At 46.9% G+C, this 17,692-nt stretch overlaps 1 long non-coding RNA gene across 3 annotated transcripts; it reads right to left on the reverse strand.

Moving 5' to 3' along the window:
* Positions 1-977: 977 nt before the first annotated feature.
* Positions 978-15,160, reverse strand: LOC134434550 (uncharacterized). 3 transcript variants are annotated; one of them, XR_010031875.1, is made up of 4 exons: positions 15,128-15,160; positions 10,911-10,946; positions 10,794-10,829; positions 978-1,054 (listed from the first exon to the last, which is right to left on the reverse strand). It is a non-coding gene; the product is annotated as an uncharacterized LOC134434550 (long non-coding RNA). The 3 variants fall into 3 exon arrangements; XR_010031874.1 differs by lacking the exon at positions 15,128-15,160 and adding an exon at positions 12,957-12,970; XR_010031876.1 differs by lacking the exon at positions 15,128-15,160 and adding an exon at positions 12,897-12,926.
* Positions 15,161-17,692: the final 2,532 nt, after the last annotated feature.

Below are 17,692 nucleotides of genomic sequence, written 5' to 3' on the forward strand. Positions count from 1 at the left end.
TTTGGGAGATTTTTTGGGAATATTTTGGGGGATTTTTGGGAGATTTTTTGGGATTTTGAGGGCAATTTTGGGGGATTTTTTTTATTTTGGGGGGTTTTTGGGAATTTTGGGGGATTTTTTGGGGTTTTTTTGGGAATTTTTGGGGATTTTTTGGGGATATTTTTGGATTTTTTGGGAGGAATTTTAGGGGGGATTTTGGAGGGATTTTTTGGGTAATTTTGGGATAATTTGGGGGATAAATTTGGGGAATGTTTGTGGTATTTTAGGGAATATTTTTGGAATATTTGGGGATATTTTTGGGGTAATTTTGGGATATTTTTGGGGTAATTTCAGGATTTTTTGGGGATAATTTTGGGATCATTTTTGGGATAATTTGGGGAATATTTTTGGGATGATTTTGCGGGGATTTTGATTTTTTTGGGGATGATTTTTGGGTAATTTTGGGATATTTTAGGGATTTTTTGGGGGATAAATTTGGGGCAATTTGGGGATATTTGGGGGGGATTTTTCAGATAATTTTGGCATGATTTGGGGGATTTTTTGGGGATTTTTTGGGATAATTTTGAGATATTTTGGGGATATTTTGGGGGAATATTTTTGGAATATTTGGGGGATTTTTTGGGGAGATTTTGGGTTAATTTTGGGGGGATTTTTTGGGATTTTTTGTGGATATTTTTGGGGGTAATTTTGGGATATTTTGGGGATATTTTTGGGGATATTTTGGGGATATTTTTTGGGATACTTTTGGGATATTTTGGGATATTTTTTGAGATAATTTTGAGATATTTTTGGGATATTTCTGGGGATAATTTTGGGATATTTTGGGTTAATTTTGGGGGGATTCTTTGGGATATTTTTGGGGATAATTTTGGGATATTTTGGGGTAATTTCGGGAGGATTTTTTGGGATATTTTGGGGATATTTTTGGGGGGTAATTTTGGGGTATTTTGGGGTATTTTGGGATATTTTTGGTCACTCACTGAGGATGAGGAGCACCCCGAGCACGAAGAAGATCCCGGCCACGATGAGACCCCGAGGCGCAGGGACTCGTAATCTGGGGAGGGACAGGTGAGACCCAAAAACGCCAAAAATAACCCAAAAACAACTCAAAACCAACCCCAAAACCACCAAAAATAACCCGAAAACCACCAAAAACCACCAAAACCCACCAAAAATAACTCCAAAACCACCCCAAAACACCAAAAAATAACCCCAAAACACAGCTGGGACAGGTGAGACCCAAAACCACCAAAAATAACCCAAAAACAACCCCGAAACCACCAAAACCCACCAAAAATAACCTAAAAACCACCAAACACCATCAAAAACACCCAAAATAACCCAAAACCCACCCTAAAACCAACCCCAAAACTGCCAAAAATTACCCAAAACCACCCAAACCCATCAAAACCCATCAAAAATACCACCCTAAAACCAACCCAAAACTGCCAAAAATTACCCAAAACCACCCAAACCCATCAAAACCCATCAAAAATAACCCAAAAACCAACGCTGAACAACCAAAAATAACCCAAAAACCACCCAAAACCAACCCCAAAACCACCAAAAATAACCCAAAAACCACCAAAAACCATCAAAACCCACCAAAAATAACCCAAACCACCCAAAACCACCAAAACCACACCAAAACCACTAAAAATAACACAAAACCACCCAAAGCCCATGAAAACCCACAAAAAAATAACCCAAAACCACCCAAAAACATCAAAAGTAACCCAAAACCACCCAAAACCAACCCCAAAACCACCCAAAACCAACCCCAAAACCACAAAAAACCATCGAAACCCACCAAAAATAACCCAAAACCAGCCCAAAACCAACCCCAAACCCATCAAAAATAACCCAAAACCAACCCCAAAACCACTGAAAAACCCCCAAAACCATCCAAAACCACCAAAAAACCATCAAAAACCACCAAAAATGACCCAAAAACCACCAAAAACCACCCAAAACCACCAAAAACCACTACAAAACCACATCTGAGACACAGCTGGGACAGGTGAGACCCAAAACCACCAAAAATAACCCAAAAACCACCAAAAACCACCAAAACCCACCAAAAATAACTCCAAAACCACCCCAAAACACCAAAAAAATAACCCCAAAACAGCTGGGACAGGTGAGACCCAAAACCACCAAAAATAACCCAAAAACAACCCTGAAACCACCAAAACCCACCAAAAATAACCTAAAAACCACCCAAAACCACCAAAACCAGGAAAAATAACCCAAAACCACCCAAACCCATCAAAACCCATCAAAAATAACCCAAAAACCAACCCTGAACAACCAAAAATAACCCAAAAACCACCCAAAACCAACCCCAAAACCACCAAAAATAACCCCAAAACCACAAAAAACCATCGAAACCCACCAAAAATAACCCAAACCAGCCCAAAACCAACCCCAAACCCATCAAAAATAACCCCAAACCAACCCCAAAACCACTGAAAAATCCCCAAAACCATCCCAAACCACCAAAAATAACCTGAAACCACCAAAAACCATCAAAAACCACCAAAATAACCCAAAAACCACCAAAAACCCATCAAAAACCATCAAAAACCACCCAAAACCACCCAAAACCACTACAAAACCACATCTGAGACACAGCTGGGACAGGTGAGACCCAAAACCACCAAAAATAACCCAAAAACCACCAAAACCCACCAAAAATAACTCCAAAACCACCCCAAAACACCAAAAAAATAACCCAAAACACAGCTGGGACAGGTGAGACCCAAAACCACCAAAAATAACCCAAAAACAACCCCAAAACCACCAAAACCCACCAAAAATAACCTAAAAACCACCAAACACCACCAAAACCAGCAAAAATAACCCAAAACCACCTCAAAACCAACCTCAAAACCAGCAAAAATTACCCAAAACCACCCAAACCCATCAAAACCCATCAAAAATAACCCAAAACCCAACCCTGAACAACCAAAAATAACCCAAAAACCACCCAAAACCAACCCCAAAACCACCAAAAATAACCCAAAAACCACCAAAAACCATCAAAACCCACCAAAAATAACCCAAACCACCCAAAACCACCAAAACCACACCAAAACCACTAAAAATAACACAAAACCACCCAAAGCCCATGAAAACCCACAAAAAAATAACCCAAAACCACCCAAAACCAACCCAAAACCAGCAAAAATAACCCAAAACCACAAAAAACCATCGAAACCCACCAAAAATAACCAAAAGCAGCCCAAAACCAACCCCAAACCCATCAAAAATAACCCAAAACCAACCCCAAAACCACTGAAAAATCCCCAAAACCATCCAAAACCACCAAAAATAACCCGAAACCACCAAAAAACCATCAAAAACCACCAAAAATAACCAAAAACCACCAAAAACCCATCAAAAACCATCAAAAACCAGCAAAAACCACCCAAAACCACATCTGAGACACAGCTGGGACAGGTGAGACCCAAAACCACCAAAAATAACCCAAAAACAACCCCGAAACCACCAAAACCCATCAAAAATAACCTAAAAACCACCCAAAACCACCAAAACCAGCAAAAATAACCCAAAACCACCTCAAAACCAACCCCAAAACTGCCAAAAATTACCCAAAACCACCCAAACCCATCAAAACCCATCAAAAATAACCCAAAAACCAACCCTGAACAACCAAAAATAACCCAAAAACCACCCAAAACCAACCCCAAAACCACCAAAAATAACCCCAAAACCACAAAAAACCATCAAAACCCACCAAAAATAACCCAAAACCAGCCCCAAACCAACCCCAAACCCATCAAAAATAACCCAAAACCAACCCCAAAACCACTGAAAAACCCCCAAAACCATCCAAAACCACCAAAAATAACCCGAAAACCACCAAAAACCCATCAAAAACCACCAAAAACCACCCAAAACCACCAAAACCACTACAAAACCACATCTGAGACACAGCTGCGACAGGTGAGACCCAAAAACCACCAAAAATAACCCGAAAACCACCAAAAACCACCAAAACCCACCAAAAATAACCCAAAACCACCCAAAACCACCAAAACCAGCAAAAATAACCCAAAACCACCTCAAAACCAACCCCAAAACCAGCAAAAATAACCCAAAACAACCCAAAACCAACCTCAAAACCACAAAAAAATAACCCAAAACCACCCAAAACCACCCAAAACCACCAAAACCACTACAAAACCACAAAGGAAACCCCAAACCCACGCAAAACCAGCAAAAATAACCCCAAAACCACAAAAAAAAAAAAATCAAAAAACACCAAAAATAACCCAAAAACCAACCCTAAACCACCAAAACTAACCCAAAACCCACCCAAAACCAACCCTAAAACCACCAAAAATAACCCAAAACCACCCAAAACCACCAAAAATAACTCAAAACCACCCAAAACCACCTCAAAACCACCAAAACGAACCCAAAACCAGCCAAAACCAACCCCAAAACCGCCAAAAATAACCCAAAACCAACACCAAAACCATCAAAACACACCCAAAATAACCCAAAACCACCAAAAACCATCAAAACCCACCAAATATAACCCAAAACCACCCAAAAACCACCCCAAAACCACCAAAACCCAAAACCAACCAAAAACCACAAAAAAAATAACCCAAAACCACCCGAAACCAACCCCAAACCCGCCAGAAATAACACAAAAACCACCCAAAACCATCAAAAACCACCAAAAATAACCCAAAACCCACCCTAAAACCAACCCCAAAACTGCCAAAAATTACCCAAAACCACCCAAACCCATCAAAACCCATCAAAAATAACCCAAAAACCAACGCTGAACAACCAAAAATAACCCAAAAACCACCCAAAACCAACCCAAAACCACCAAAAATAACCCAAAAACCACCAAAAACCATCAAAACCCACCAAAAATAACCCCAAACCACCCAAAACCACCAAAACCACACCAAAACCACTAAAAATAACACAAAACCACCCAAAGCCCATGAAAACCCACAAAAAAATAACCCAAAACCACCCAAAAACATCAAAAGTAACCCAAAACCACCCAAAACCAACCCCAAAACCACCCAAAACCAACCCCAAAACCACAAAAAACCATCGAAACCCACCAAAAATAACCCAAAACCAGCCCAAAACCAACCCCAAACCCATCAAAAATAACCCAAAACCAACCCCAAAACCACTGAAAAACCCCCAAAACCATCCAAAACCACCAAAAAACCATCAAAAACCACCAAAAATGACCAAAAACCACCAAAAACCACCCAAAACCACCAAAAACCACTACAAAACCACATCTGAGACACAGCTGGGACAGGTGAGACCCAAAACCACCAAAAATAACCCAAAAACCACCAAAAACCACCAAAACCCACCAAAAATAACTCCAAAACCACCCCAAAACACCAAAAAATAACCCCAAAACAGCTGGGACAGGTGAGACCCAAAACCACCAAAAATAACCCAAAAACAACCCTGAAACCACCAAAACCCACCAAAAATAACCTAAAAACCACCCAAAACCACCAAAACCAGGAAAAATAACCCAAAACCACCCAAACCCATCAAAACCCATCAAAAATAACCCAAAAACCAACCCTGAACAACCAAAAATAACCCAAAAACCACCCAAAACCAACCCCAAAACCACCAAAAATAACCCAAAACCACAAAAAACCATCGAAACCCACCAAAAATAACCCAAAACCAGCCCAAAACCAACCCCAAACCCATCAAAAATAACCCCAAACCAACCCCAAAACCACTGAAAAATCCCCAAAACCATCCCAAACCACCAAAAATAACCTGAAACCACCAAAAAACCATCAAAAACCACCAAAAATAACCCAAAAACCACCAAAAACCCATCAAAAACCATCAAAAACCACCCAAAACCACCCAAAACCACTACAAAACCACATCTGAGACACAGCTGGGACAGGTGAGACCCAAAACCACCAAAAATAACCCAAAAACCACCAAAACCCACCAAAAATAACTCCAAAACCACCCAAAACACCAAAAAAATAACCCCAAAACACAGCTGGGACAGGTGAGACCCAAAACCACCAAAAATAACCCAAAAACAACCCCAAAACCACCAAAACCCACCAAAAATAACCTAAAAACCACCAAACACCACCAAAACCAGCAAAAATAACCCAAAACCACCTCAAAACCAACCTCAAAACCAGCAAAAATTACCCAAAACCACCCAAACCCATCAAAACCCATCAAAAATAACCCAAAACCCAACCCTGAACAACCAAAAATAACCCAAAAACCACCCAAAACCAACCCCAAAACCACCAAAAATAACCCAAAACCACCAAAAACCATCAAACCCACCAAAAATAACCCCAAACCACCCAAAACCACCAAAACCACACCAAAACCACTAAAAATAACACAAAACCACCCAAAGCCCATGAAAACCCACAAAAAAATAACCCAAAACCACCCAAAACCAACCCCAAAACCAGCAAAAATAACCCCAAAACCACAAAAAACCATCGAAACCCACCAAAAATAACCCAAAAGCAGCCCAAAACCAACCCCAAACCCATCAAAAATAACCCAAAACCAACCCCAAAACCACTGAAAAATCCCCAAAACCATCCAAAACCACCAAAAATAACCCGAAACCACCAAAAAACCATCAAAAACCACCAAAAATAACCCAAAAACCACCAAAAACCCATCAAAAACCATCAAAAACCAGCAAAAACCACCCAAAACCACATCTGAGACACAGCTGGGACAGGTGAGACCCAAAACCACCAAAAATAACCCAAAAACAACCCCGAAACCACCAAACCCATCAAAAATAACCTAAAAACCACCCAAAACCACCAAAACCAGCAAAAATAACCCAAAACCACCTCAAAACCAACCCCAAAACTGCCAAAAATTACCCAAAACCACCCAAACCCATCAAAACCCATCAAAAATAACCCAAAAACCAACCCTGAACAACCAAAAATAACCCAAAAACCACCAAAACCAACCCCAAAACCACCAAAAATAACCCCAAAACCACAAAAAACCATCAAAACCCACCAAAAATAACCCAAAACCAGCCCCAAACCAACCCCAAACCCATCAAAAATAACCCAAAACCAACCCCAAAACCACTGAAAAACCCCAAAACCATCCAAAACCACCAAAAATAACCCGAAAACCACCAAAAACCCATCAAAAACCACCAAAAACCACCCAAAACCACCAAAAACCACTACAAAACCACATCTGAGACACAGCTGCGACAGGTGAGACCCAAAAACCACCAAAAATAACCCGAAAACCACCAAAAACCACCAAAACCCACCAAAAATAACCCAAAACCACCCAAAACCACCAAAACCAGCAAAAATAACCCAAAACCACCTCAAAACCAACCCCAAAACCAGCAAAAATAACCCAAAACAACCCAAAACCAACCTCAAAACCACAAAAAAATAACCCAAAACCACCCAAAACCACCCAAAACCACCAAAACCACTACAAAACCACAAAGGAAACCCCAAACCCACGCAAAACCAGCAAAAATAACCCCAAAACCACAAAAAAAAAAAATCAAAAAACACCAAAAATAACCCAAAAACCAACCCTAAACCACCAAAACTAACCCAAAACCCACCCAAAACCAACCCTAAAACCACCAAAAATAACCCAAAACCACCCAAAACCACCAAAAATAACTCAAAACCACCCAAAACCACCTCAAAACCACCAAAACGAACCCAAAACCAGCCAAAACCAACCCCAAAACCGCCAAAAATAACCCAAAACCAACACCAAAACCATCAAAACACACCCAAAATAACCCAAAACCACCAAAAACCATCAAAACCCACCAAATATAACCCAAAACCACCCAAAAACCACCCCAAAACCACCAAAACCCAAAACCAACCAAAAACCACAAAAAAAATAACCCAAAACCACCCGAAACCAACCCCAAACCCGCCAGAAATAACACAAAAACCACCCAAAACCATCAAAAACCACCAAAAATAACCCAAAAACCTCCAAAAACCAACGCCAAAACTGCCAAAAATAACCCAAAACCACCCAAAACCAGCCCGAAACCACCCCAAAACAGCCCTAAAACCACCAAAAATAACCCAAAACCCACCAAAACCCATCAAAAACCACCAAAAATAACCCAAAAACCACCCAAAAATAACCCAAAACACACCTCAAAACCATCCCAAAACTGCCCCAAACCCACCAAAAACCATCAAAACCCACCAAAAATAACGCAAAACCACCAAAAACCATCAAAACCAGCCCAGAACCCCACCTGGAACCCCAAACCCACACCTGGGACAGGGGAGAGCCCAAAAAACCCCGAAAACCACCCCAAAATCAGCCCCCAAAATGCCCCCAAACCCCCCAAAACTGCCCCAAAACTGGGCCCAAACACCCCAAAACAGCCCCAAAACCACACCTGGAACCCCAAAAATGCACCGGGGACAGGTGGGAGCCCAAAATCAGCAAAAATGCCCCAAAAATGCCCCAAAAATGCCCCAAAATCACACCTGGAACCCCCAAAACAGCCCCAAAAACCCCCAAACCAGCCCAGAACCACACCTGGAACCCCAAAAATCCACCTGGGACACACCTGGGACAGGTGAGAGCCCCAAAAACACCAAAAATGCCCCAAAAACCACCCAAAAACCACCAAAACCGGCCCAAAAGCACAGCTGGAATCTCAAAACCACACCTGGGACAGGTGAGAGCCCAAAAAACACCAAAACAACCCCAAAATCAGCCCCAAAATGCCCCCAAACCCCCCAAAACTGCCCCAAAAATGCCCCAAAATTGCCCCAAAAGTGCCCCAAAGCAGCAGCCAAACACACCTGGAACCCCCAAAAGGCCCCAAAAACACCCCAAAACCACACCTGGAACCCCAAAACCACACCTGGGACAGGTGAGAGCCCAAAAACTCCCAAAAAGGCCCAAAACAGCCCCAAAACCACACGAAACCCACCCAAAACCACACCTGGAACCCCAAAAATCCACCTGGGACAGGTGAGAGCCCCAAAAACACCAAAAATGCCCCAAAATCAGCCCCAAAATGCCCCCAAACCCCCCAAAACTGCCCCAAAACTGGGCCCAAACAGCCCCAAAACAGCCCCAAAACCACACCTGGAACCCCAAAAATGCACCGGGGACAGGTGGGAGCCCAAAATCACCAAAAATGCCCCAAAAATGCCCCAAAAATGCCCCAAAATCACACCTGGAACCCCCAAAACAGCCCCAAACACCCCAAAATCACCCCAAAAACCAAACCTGGGACAGGTGAGAGCCCAAAATGCCCCAAAAAACACCCAAAACCTGCCCAGAACCACAGCTGGAACCCCAAAAATCCACCTGGGACAGGGAGAGCCCCAAAACTGGCAAAAATGCCCCAAAAATGCCCCAAAACACCGCAAAACAACCAAAGCTACGCCTGGGCACACCTGGGCACATTTGGGGCACACCTGGGCACACCTGGGCACACCTGGGCACAGCTGGGGGCACCTGAACCCACTCTGGGCACACCTGGGCACAGCTGGGATACACCTGGGGCACACCTGAACCCACTTTGGGCACACCTGGGCACACCTGGGGCACATTTGGGGCACACCTGGGCACATTTGGGGCATATTTGGGGCACACCTGGGCACACCTGGGGCACATTTGGGACACACCTGGGCACACCTGAACCCACTCTGGGCACATTTGGGGCACACCTGGGCACACCTGGGGGTACCTGAACCCACTCTGGGCACACCTGGGCACACCTGGGCACACCTGGGATACACCTGGGGGTATCTGGGGGCATTTGGGGCACACCTGGGCACACCAGGGCACATTTGGGGCACACCTGGGACACACCTGGGCAACCTGGGCACACCTGGGCACAGCTGGGGGTATCTGGGGGTACCTGGGGCACATCTGGGGGTACCTGAACCCACTCTGGGCACACCTGGGCACATTTGGGGCACACCTGGGCACACCTGGGGCACACCTGGGATACACCTGGGGGTATCTGGGGGTATCTGGGGCACACCTGGGCACACCAGGGCACACCTGGGCACAGCTGGGGGTATCTGGGGGTATCTGGGGCACACCTGGGGCACACCTGGGCACACCTGGGGTATGTGGGCACACCTCGGCACACATGTGGGTACCTGAACCCACTCTGGGCACACCTGGGCACACCTGGGATACACCTGGGATAGACCTGGGAGACACCTGGGCACAGCTGGGCACAGGTGGGCACATTTGGGGCAAACCTGGGCACACCTGGGAGTATCTGGGGCACACCTGGGCACACTTGGACACACCTGGGCACACTTGGGCACACCTGGGCACCTTTGGAGCACACCTGGGCACACCTGGGCACACCTGGGCACTATTGGGGCACACCTGGGGCACACCCGGGCACACCTGAACCCACTCTGGGCACACCTGGGCACACCTGGGCACTATTGGGGCACATTTGGGGCACACCTGGGCACACCTGGGCACACCTGGGCACACCTGGGGACACCTGGGGGTACCTGAACCCACTCTGGGCACACCTGGGCACACCTGGGCACTATTGGGGCACATTTGGGGCACACCTGGGCACACCTGGGCACACCTGGGGACACCTGGGGGTACCTGAACCCACTCTGGGCACACCTGGGCACTATTGGGGCACACCTGGGCACTATTGGGGCACACCTGGGGTACCTGAACCCACTCTGGGCACACCTGGGCACTATTGGGGCACACCCGGCCGCACTCACCGTAGTGGAAGCGCTCCCACTCCGACTTCGCCAACTCTGCAAGGGGCGGGGCTCACTCAGTGACGTCACCGATGACGTCACCGCGCCCCTCGATGACGTCACCGCCCCCGGGCTCACCTGTCCCCGCCGCGCTCGGCGCCATCGCAGCCGCACCTGAACGGGCAGAATTTCTCAAAATTTCCCTCAAAATTTTCCCATTTTCCTCAAAAATTTTCCCATTTTCCTCAAAATTTCCCCCCACTTTTCCATTTTCCCCCAATTTTCCCATCTCCCCAATTTTCCCCAATTTTCCACAAATTTCCCCAAAATTTTCCACCAAATTCCTCCCACTTTTCCCATTTTCCCCCAATTTTCCCCAATTTCCCACAAATTTCCCCAAAATTTTCCACCAAATTCCTCCCACTTTTCCCATTTTCCACCAATTTTCCACAATTTTCCCCAAATTTCCCCAAAACTTTCCACCAAATTCCTCCCATTTTTCTCCATTTTCCCCAATTTTTCCCCCTTTTCCCCAATTTTCCCCCAAATTTTCCCAATTTCTCCCCATTTTTCCCATTTTTCCCAATTTTCCCCAATTTTCCCCAAATTTCCCCAAAATTTTCCACCAAATTCCTCCATTTTTCCCATTTTCCCCAATTTTCCCCAATCTTCCACCAATTTCCCAAAATTTCCCACCAAATTCCTCCCACCATCCCCATTTTGCCCCCAATTTTTCCCACATTTTTTTTTCCTCTTTTGGGCCCTTTCCCCCCATTTTCCCCCAATTTTCCCATTTTTCCCAAAATTTCCCCATTTTTCCCCAATTTTCCCCTATTTTTCCCATTTCCCCCAATTTTCCCCAATTTTCGACAGAATTTCCCCAAAATTTCCCACCAAATTCCTCCGTCATCCCCATTTTTCCCCCAATTTTTCCCACATTTTTTTCCCTCTTTTGGGCCCTTTTCCCCATTTTTCCCCCCAATTTTTCCCCATTTTCCCCAATTTTCTCCAAATTTTCTCCCATTTTCGCCAATTTGCTTCCCAATTTTTTAATTTTCTCCCAATTTTCTCCCATTTTCTCCCATTTCCTCCCAATTTTTCACAATTTTCCCAATTTATTCCCAATTTTCCCCAATTTATTCCATTTCCCAAATTTTCTCCCAATTTTCTCCCAATTTTCTCCCATTTTTTGCCAATTTTCTTCCAATTTTTCACAATTTTCCCAATTCATTCCCATTTTCCAAATTTTCTCCCAATTTTCTCCCGTGTCCCAATTTTCTCCCAATTTCCTCCCAATTTTCAACAATTTTCCCAATTTATTCCCATTTTCCCAAATGACAAACTGGGACAAAACTGGGAGTTACTGGGACAAAACTGGGACAAAACTGGGAGAAACTGGGACAAACTGGGTTAAACTGGGTTAAACTGGGTTAAACTGGGACAGACTGGGACAAACTGGGTTAAAGTGGGTTAAACTGGGTTAAACTGGGACAAACTGGGACAGACTGGGACAGACTGGGACAAACTGGGACAAACTGGGTTAAACTGGGACAAACTGGGACAAACTGGGACAGACTGGGTTAAACTGGGACAGACTGGGACAGACTGGGACAGACTGGGACAAACTGGGTTAAACTGGGACAAACTGGGACAGACTGGGTTAAAGTGGGACAAACTGGGACAAACTGGGTTAAACTGGGACAAACTGGGACAGACTGGGTTAAACTGGGACAGACAGGGTTAAACTGGGACAAACTGGGACAGACTGGGTTAAACTGGGACAAACTGGGACATTGGGCAATGGGGGCGGGGCCGTTGCCATGGAAACGTGACCTTGACCCCTCCCCCAGCCCAGCCCAGGCAACTGGGAGGGAACTGGGATGGACCTGGGAGGGACTGGGATGGACTGGGAGGGACTGGGATCAAACTGGGATGAACTGGGTTATACTGGGATGGACTGGGATGGACTGGGATGGACTGGGAGGGACTGGGTTCAGACTGGGATGGACTGGGAGGGACTGGGTTCAGACTGGGATGGAACTGGGATCAAACTGGGAGGGATTGAGATCAAACTGGGATGGACTGGGATGAACTGGGAGGGACTGGGGGGAAACTGGGAGTTACTGGGAGTCACTGGGAGTTACTGGGAGTCACTGGGAGTTACTGGGAGCTACTGGGAGTGACTGGGAGCAACTGGGGCTAACTGGGAGTTACTGGGAGCAACTGGGAGTTACTGGGAGCACCTGGGGCTTACTGGTATTTACTGGGAGCAACTGGGGCTTACTGGGAGTTACTGGGATTTACTGGGACAAACTGGGAGTTACTGGGAGTTACTGGGAGCAACCGGGAGTCACTGGGGGTTACTGGGAGCTACTGGTGCAGCCCCTCGGGGGTCACTGGTGTTACTGGGGGACAAACTGGGAGTTACTGGGGGACAAACTGGGAGTTACTGGGGGACAAACTGGGAGCCACAGGGGGACAAACTGGGAGTTACTGGGACAAACTGGGAGTTACTGGGAGTTACTGGTGGAGCTCCTCGGGGGTTACTGGGACAAACTGGGGGACAAACTGGGGTTAGCTGGGACTTACTGGGAGCAACTGGGAGTCACTGGTGCAGCCCCTCGGGGGTTACTGGTGTTACTGGGGGACAAACTGGGAGTTACTGGGAGTGACCTGGGAGGGACTGGGACAAACTGGGAGTGACTGGGAGTGACTGGGAGCGACTGGGAGTTACTGGGAGTTACTGGGAGCAACTGGAGCTTACTGGGATTTACTGGGAGCTACTGGGAGCTACTGGGAGTTACTGGGAGTAACTGGGAGTTACTGGGAGTTACTGGGAGTTACTGGGAGTGACTGGGAGTGACTGGGAGTTACTGGGAGCTACTGGGAGTAACTGGGGGACAAACTGGGAGTTACTGGGAGTTACTGGGAGTAACTGTGAGTTACTGGGAGTTACTGGGAGTAACTGGGAGTTACTGGGAGCAACTGGGGGACAAACTGGGAGTGACTGGGAGTGACTGGGAGTTACTGGGAGCTACTGGGAGAAACTGGGAGTGACTGGGAGTTACTGGGAGAAACTGGGAGTTACTGGGAGTTACTGGTGCAGCCCCTCGGCGGTCACTGGTGTTACTGGGGGACAAACTGGGAGTTACTGGGACAAACTGGGAGCCACAGGGGGACAAACTGGGAGTTACTGGGAGTTACTGGTGGAGCTCCTCGGGGGTTACTGGGAGCAACTGGGGGACAAACTGGGAGTTACTGGGAGTGACTGGGAGGGACTGGGACAAACTGGGAGTTACTGGGAGGGACTGGGAGTGACTGGGAGTGACTGGGAGTTACTGGGAGCAACTGGAGCTTACTGGGATTTACTGGGAGCTACTGGGAGTTACTGGGAGTTACTGGGAGTAACTGGGAGTGACTGGGAGTTACTGGGAGCTACTGGGAGTTACTGGGAGTTACTGGGAGTTACTGGGAGTTACTGGGAGTAACTGGGAGTTACTGGGAGTTACTGGGAGTAACTGGGAGTTACTGGGAGTTACTGGGAGTTACTGGGAGTAACTGGGAGTTACTGGGAGTAACTGGGAGTTACTGGGAGTTACTGGGAGTAACTGGGGCTTACTGGGAGTTACTGGGAGTTACTGGGAGCAACTGGAGCTTACTGGGATTTACTGGGAGTCACTGGGAGTTACTGGGAGTCACTGGGAGTTACTGGGAACACCCGGGGCTTACTGGGAGCTACTGGGAGTTACTGGGAGTTACTGGTGGAGCGCCTCGGGGGTTACTGGTGTTACTGGTGTTACTGGGAGTTACTGGGAGTTATTGGGAGTTACTGGGAGTAACTGGGGCTTACTGGGAGTTACTGGGAGTTACTGGGAGTAACTGGGAGTGACTGGGAGTTACTGGGAGCAACTGGAGCTTACTGGGAGTAACTGGGAGTCACTGGGAGTTACTGGGAACACCTGGGGCTTACTGGGAGCTACTGGGAGTTACTGGGAGTTACTGGTGGAGCGCCTCGGGGGTTACTGGTGTTACTGGGGGTTACTGGGAGTTACTGGGGGACAAACTGGGAGTCACTGGGAGTTACTGGGAGCAACTGGGGCTTACTGGGAGTAACTGGGAGTGACTGGGAGTTACTGGGAGCAACTGGGGCTTACTGGGAGTTACTGGGAGCGGCCCCTGCCCCCCAAGGTCACCCCGAGGTCGGGGGGGTGGACCCGCCCCTGCCCCCCCCAGTGCCCCCCAGTCGGTCCCAGTCCCTCCCAGTCCATCCCAGTTCCCCCCAGTGCCCCCCAGTGCCCCCCAGTTCCCCCCAGTTCGCCCCAGTTCCCCCCAGTTTGTCCCAGTTTGCCCGGTACCTGCCCGGCCGCTCCCGCTCCCCCGGCACGGCCCGGGCTATTCAGAGCCGGTGACGTCATCGGGGGTGGGCACAGGCCCCGCCCCCTCCGCGCACGGCGGGAACGGAGCGGGGAGAGCAGGGGGGGAGGGGGAGGGGCCCGGGCCACGCCCCCTCCCAGTAACGGACCAGTTACACCAGTACGGGACCAGTTACACCAGTACGGGACCAGTTACACCAGTTACAGACCAGTTACACCAGTACGGGACCAGTTACACCAGTTACACCAGTATGGGACCAGTTACAGACCAGTTACACCAGTACGGGACCAGTTACACCAGTTACAGACCAGTTACACCAGTATGGGACCAGTTACAGACCAGTTACACCAGTATGGGACCAGTTACACCAGTTACACCAGTATGGGACCAGTTACACCAGTTACACCAGTTACAGACCAGTAACACCAGTATGGGACCAGTTACACCAGTTACAGACCAGTTACACCAGTTACACCAGTTACAGACCAGTTACACCAGTTACAGACCAGTTACACCAGTTACACCAGTTACACCAGTTACACCAGTTACACCAGTTACACCAGTTACAGACCAGTTACACCAGTTACACCAGTTACACCAGTTACAGACCAGTCACACCAGTTACACCAGTTACACCAGTTACAGACCAGTTACAGACCAGTTACACCAGTTACACCAGTTACACCAGTTACAGACCAGTTACACCAGTTACAGACCAGTCACACCAGTTACACCAGTTACACCAGTGACAGACCAGTTACAGACCAGTTACACCAGTTACACCAGTTACACCAGTTACACCAGTTACACCAGTTACAGACCAGTTACACCAGTTACAGACCAGTTACACCAGTTACACCAGTTATACCAGTTACAGACCAGTTACACCAGTTACACCAGTTACACCAGTTACACCAGTTACACCAGTTACACCAGTTACACCAGTTACAGACCAGTTACACCAGTTACACCAGTTATACCAGTTACACCAGTTACAGACCAGTTACACCAGTTACACCAGTTACACCAGTTACACCAGTTACACCAGTTACACCAGTTACACCAGTTACAGACCAGTTACACCAGTTACACCAGTTACACCAGTTACACCAGTTACACCAGTTACACCAGTTACACCAGTTACAGACCAGTTACAGACCAGTTACACCAGTTACACCAGTTACAGACCAGTTACACCAGTTACACCAGTTACACCAGTTACAGACCAGTTACACCAGATACACCAGTTACACCAGTTACAGACCAGTTACACCAGTTACACCAGTTACACCAGTTACACCAGTTACACACCAGTTACACCAGTTACACCAGTTACAGACCAGTTACACCAGTTACACCAGTTACACCAGTTACAGACCAGTCACACCAGTTACACCAGTTACACCAGTGACAGACCAGTTACAGACCAGTTACACCAGTTACACCAGTTACACCAGTTACACCAGTTACACCAGTTACAGACCAGTTACACCAGTTACAGACCAGTTACACCAGTTACACCAGTTATACCAGTTACACCAGTTACACCAGTTACAGACCAGTTACACCAGTTACACCAGTTACACCAGTTACACCAGTTACAGACCAGTTACAGACCAGTTACACCAGTTACACCAGTTACAGACCAGTTACACCAGTTACACCAGTTACACCAGTTACAGACCAGTTACACCAGATACACCAGTTACACCAGTTACAGACCAGTTACACCAGTTACACCAGTTACACCAGTTACAGACCAGTTACACCAGTTACACCAGTTACACCAGTTACACCAGTTACAGACCAGTTACACCAGTTACACCAGTTACAGACCAGTTACAGACCAGTTACACCAGTTACACCAGTTACAGACCAGTTACACCAGTTACAGACCAGTTACACCAGTTACACCAGTTACACCAGTTACAGACCAGTTACAGACCAGTTACACCAGTTACACCAGTTACACCAGTTACACCAGTTACAGACCAGTTACACCAGTTACACCAGTTACACCAGTTACACCAGTTACACCAGTTACAGACCAGTTACACCAGTTACACCAGTTACACCAGTTACACCAGTTACACCAGTTACAGACCAGTTACACCAGTTACAGACCAGTTACACCAGTTACACCAGTTACACCAGTTACACCAGTTACACCAGTTACACCAGTTACAGACCAGTTACACCAGTTACAGACCAGTTACACCAGTTACACCAGTTACACCAGTTACAGACCAGTTACACCAGTTACACCAGTTACACCAGTTACACCAGTTACAGACCAGTTACACCAGTTACACCAGTTACAGACCAGTTACACCAGTTACACCAGTTACACCAGTTACAGACCAGTTACACCAGTTACAGACCAGTTACACCAGTTACACCAGTTACACCAGTTACAGACCAGTTACAGACCAGTTACACCAGTTACACCAGTTACAGACCAGTTACACCAGTTACAGACCAGTTACACCAGTTACACCAGTTACACCAGTTACACCAGTTACACCAGTTACAGACCAGTTACAGAC

Source organism: Melospiza melodia, unplaced genomic scaffold (assembly GCF_035770615.1).
Source record: "Melospiza melodia melodia isolate bMelMel2 unplaced genomic scaffold, bMelMel2.pri scaffold_388, whole genome shotgun sequence".
Classification (NCBI taxonomy): Eukaryota; Metazoa; Chordata; class Aves; order Passeriformes; family Passerellidae; genus Melospiza; species Melospiza melodia.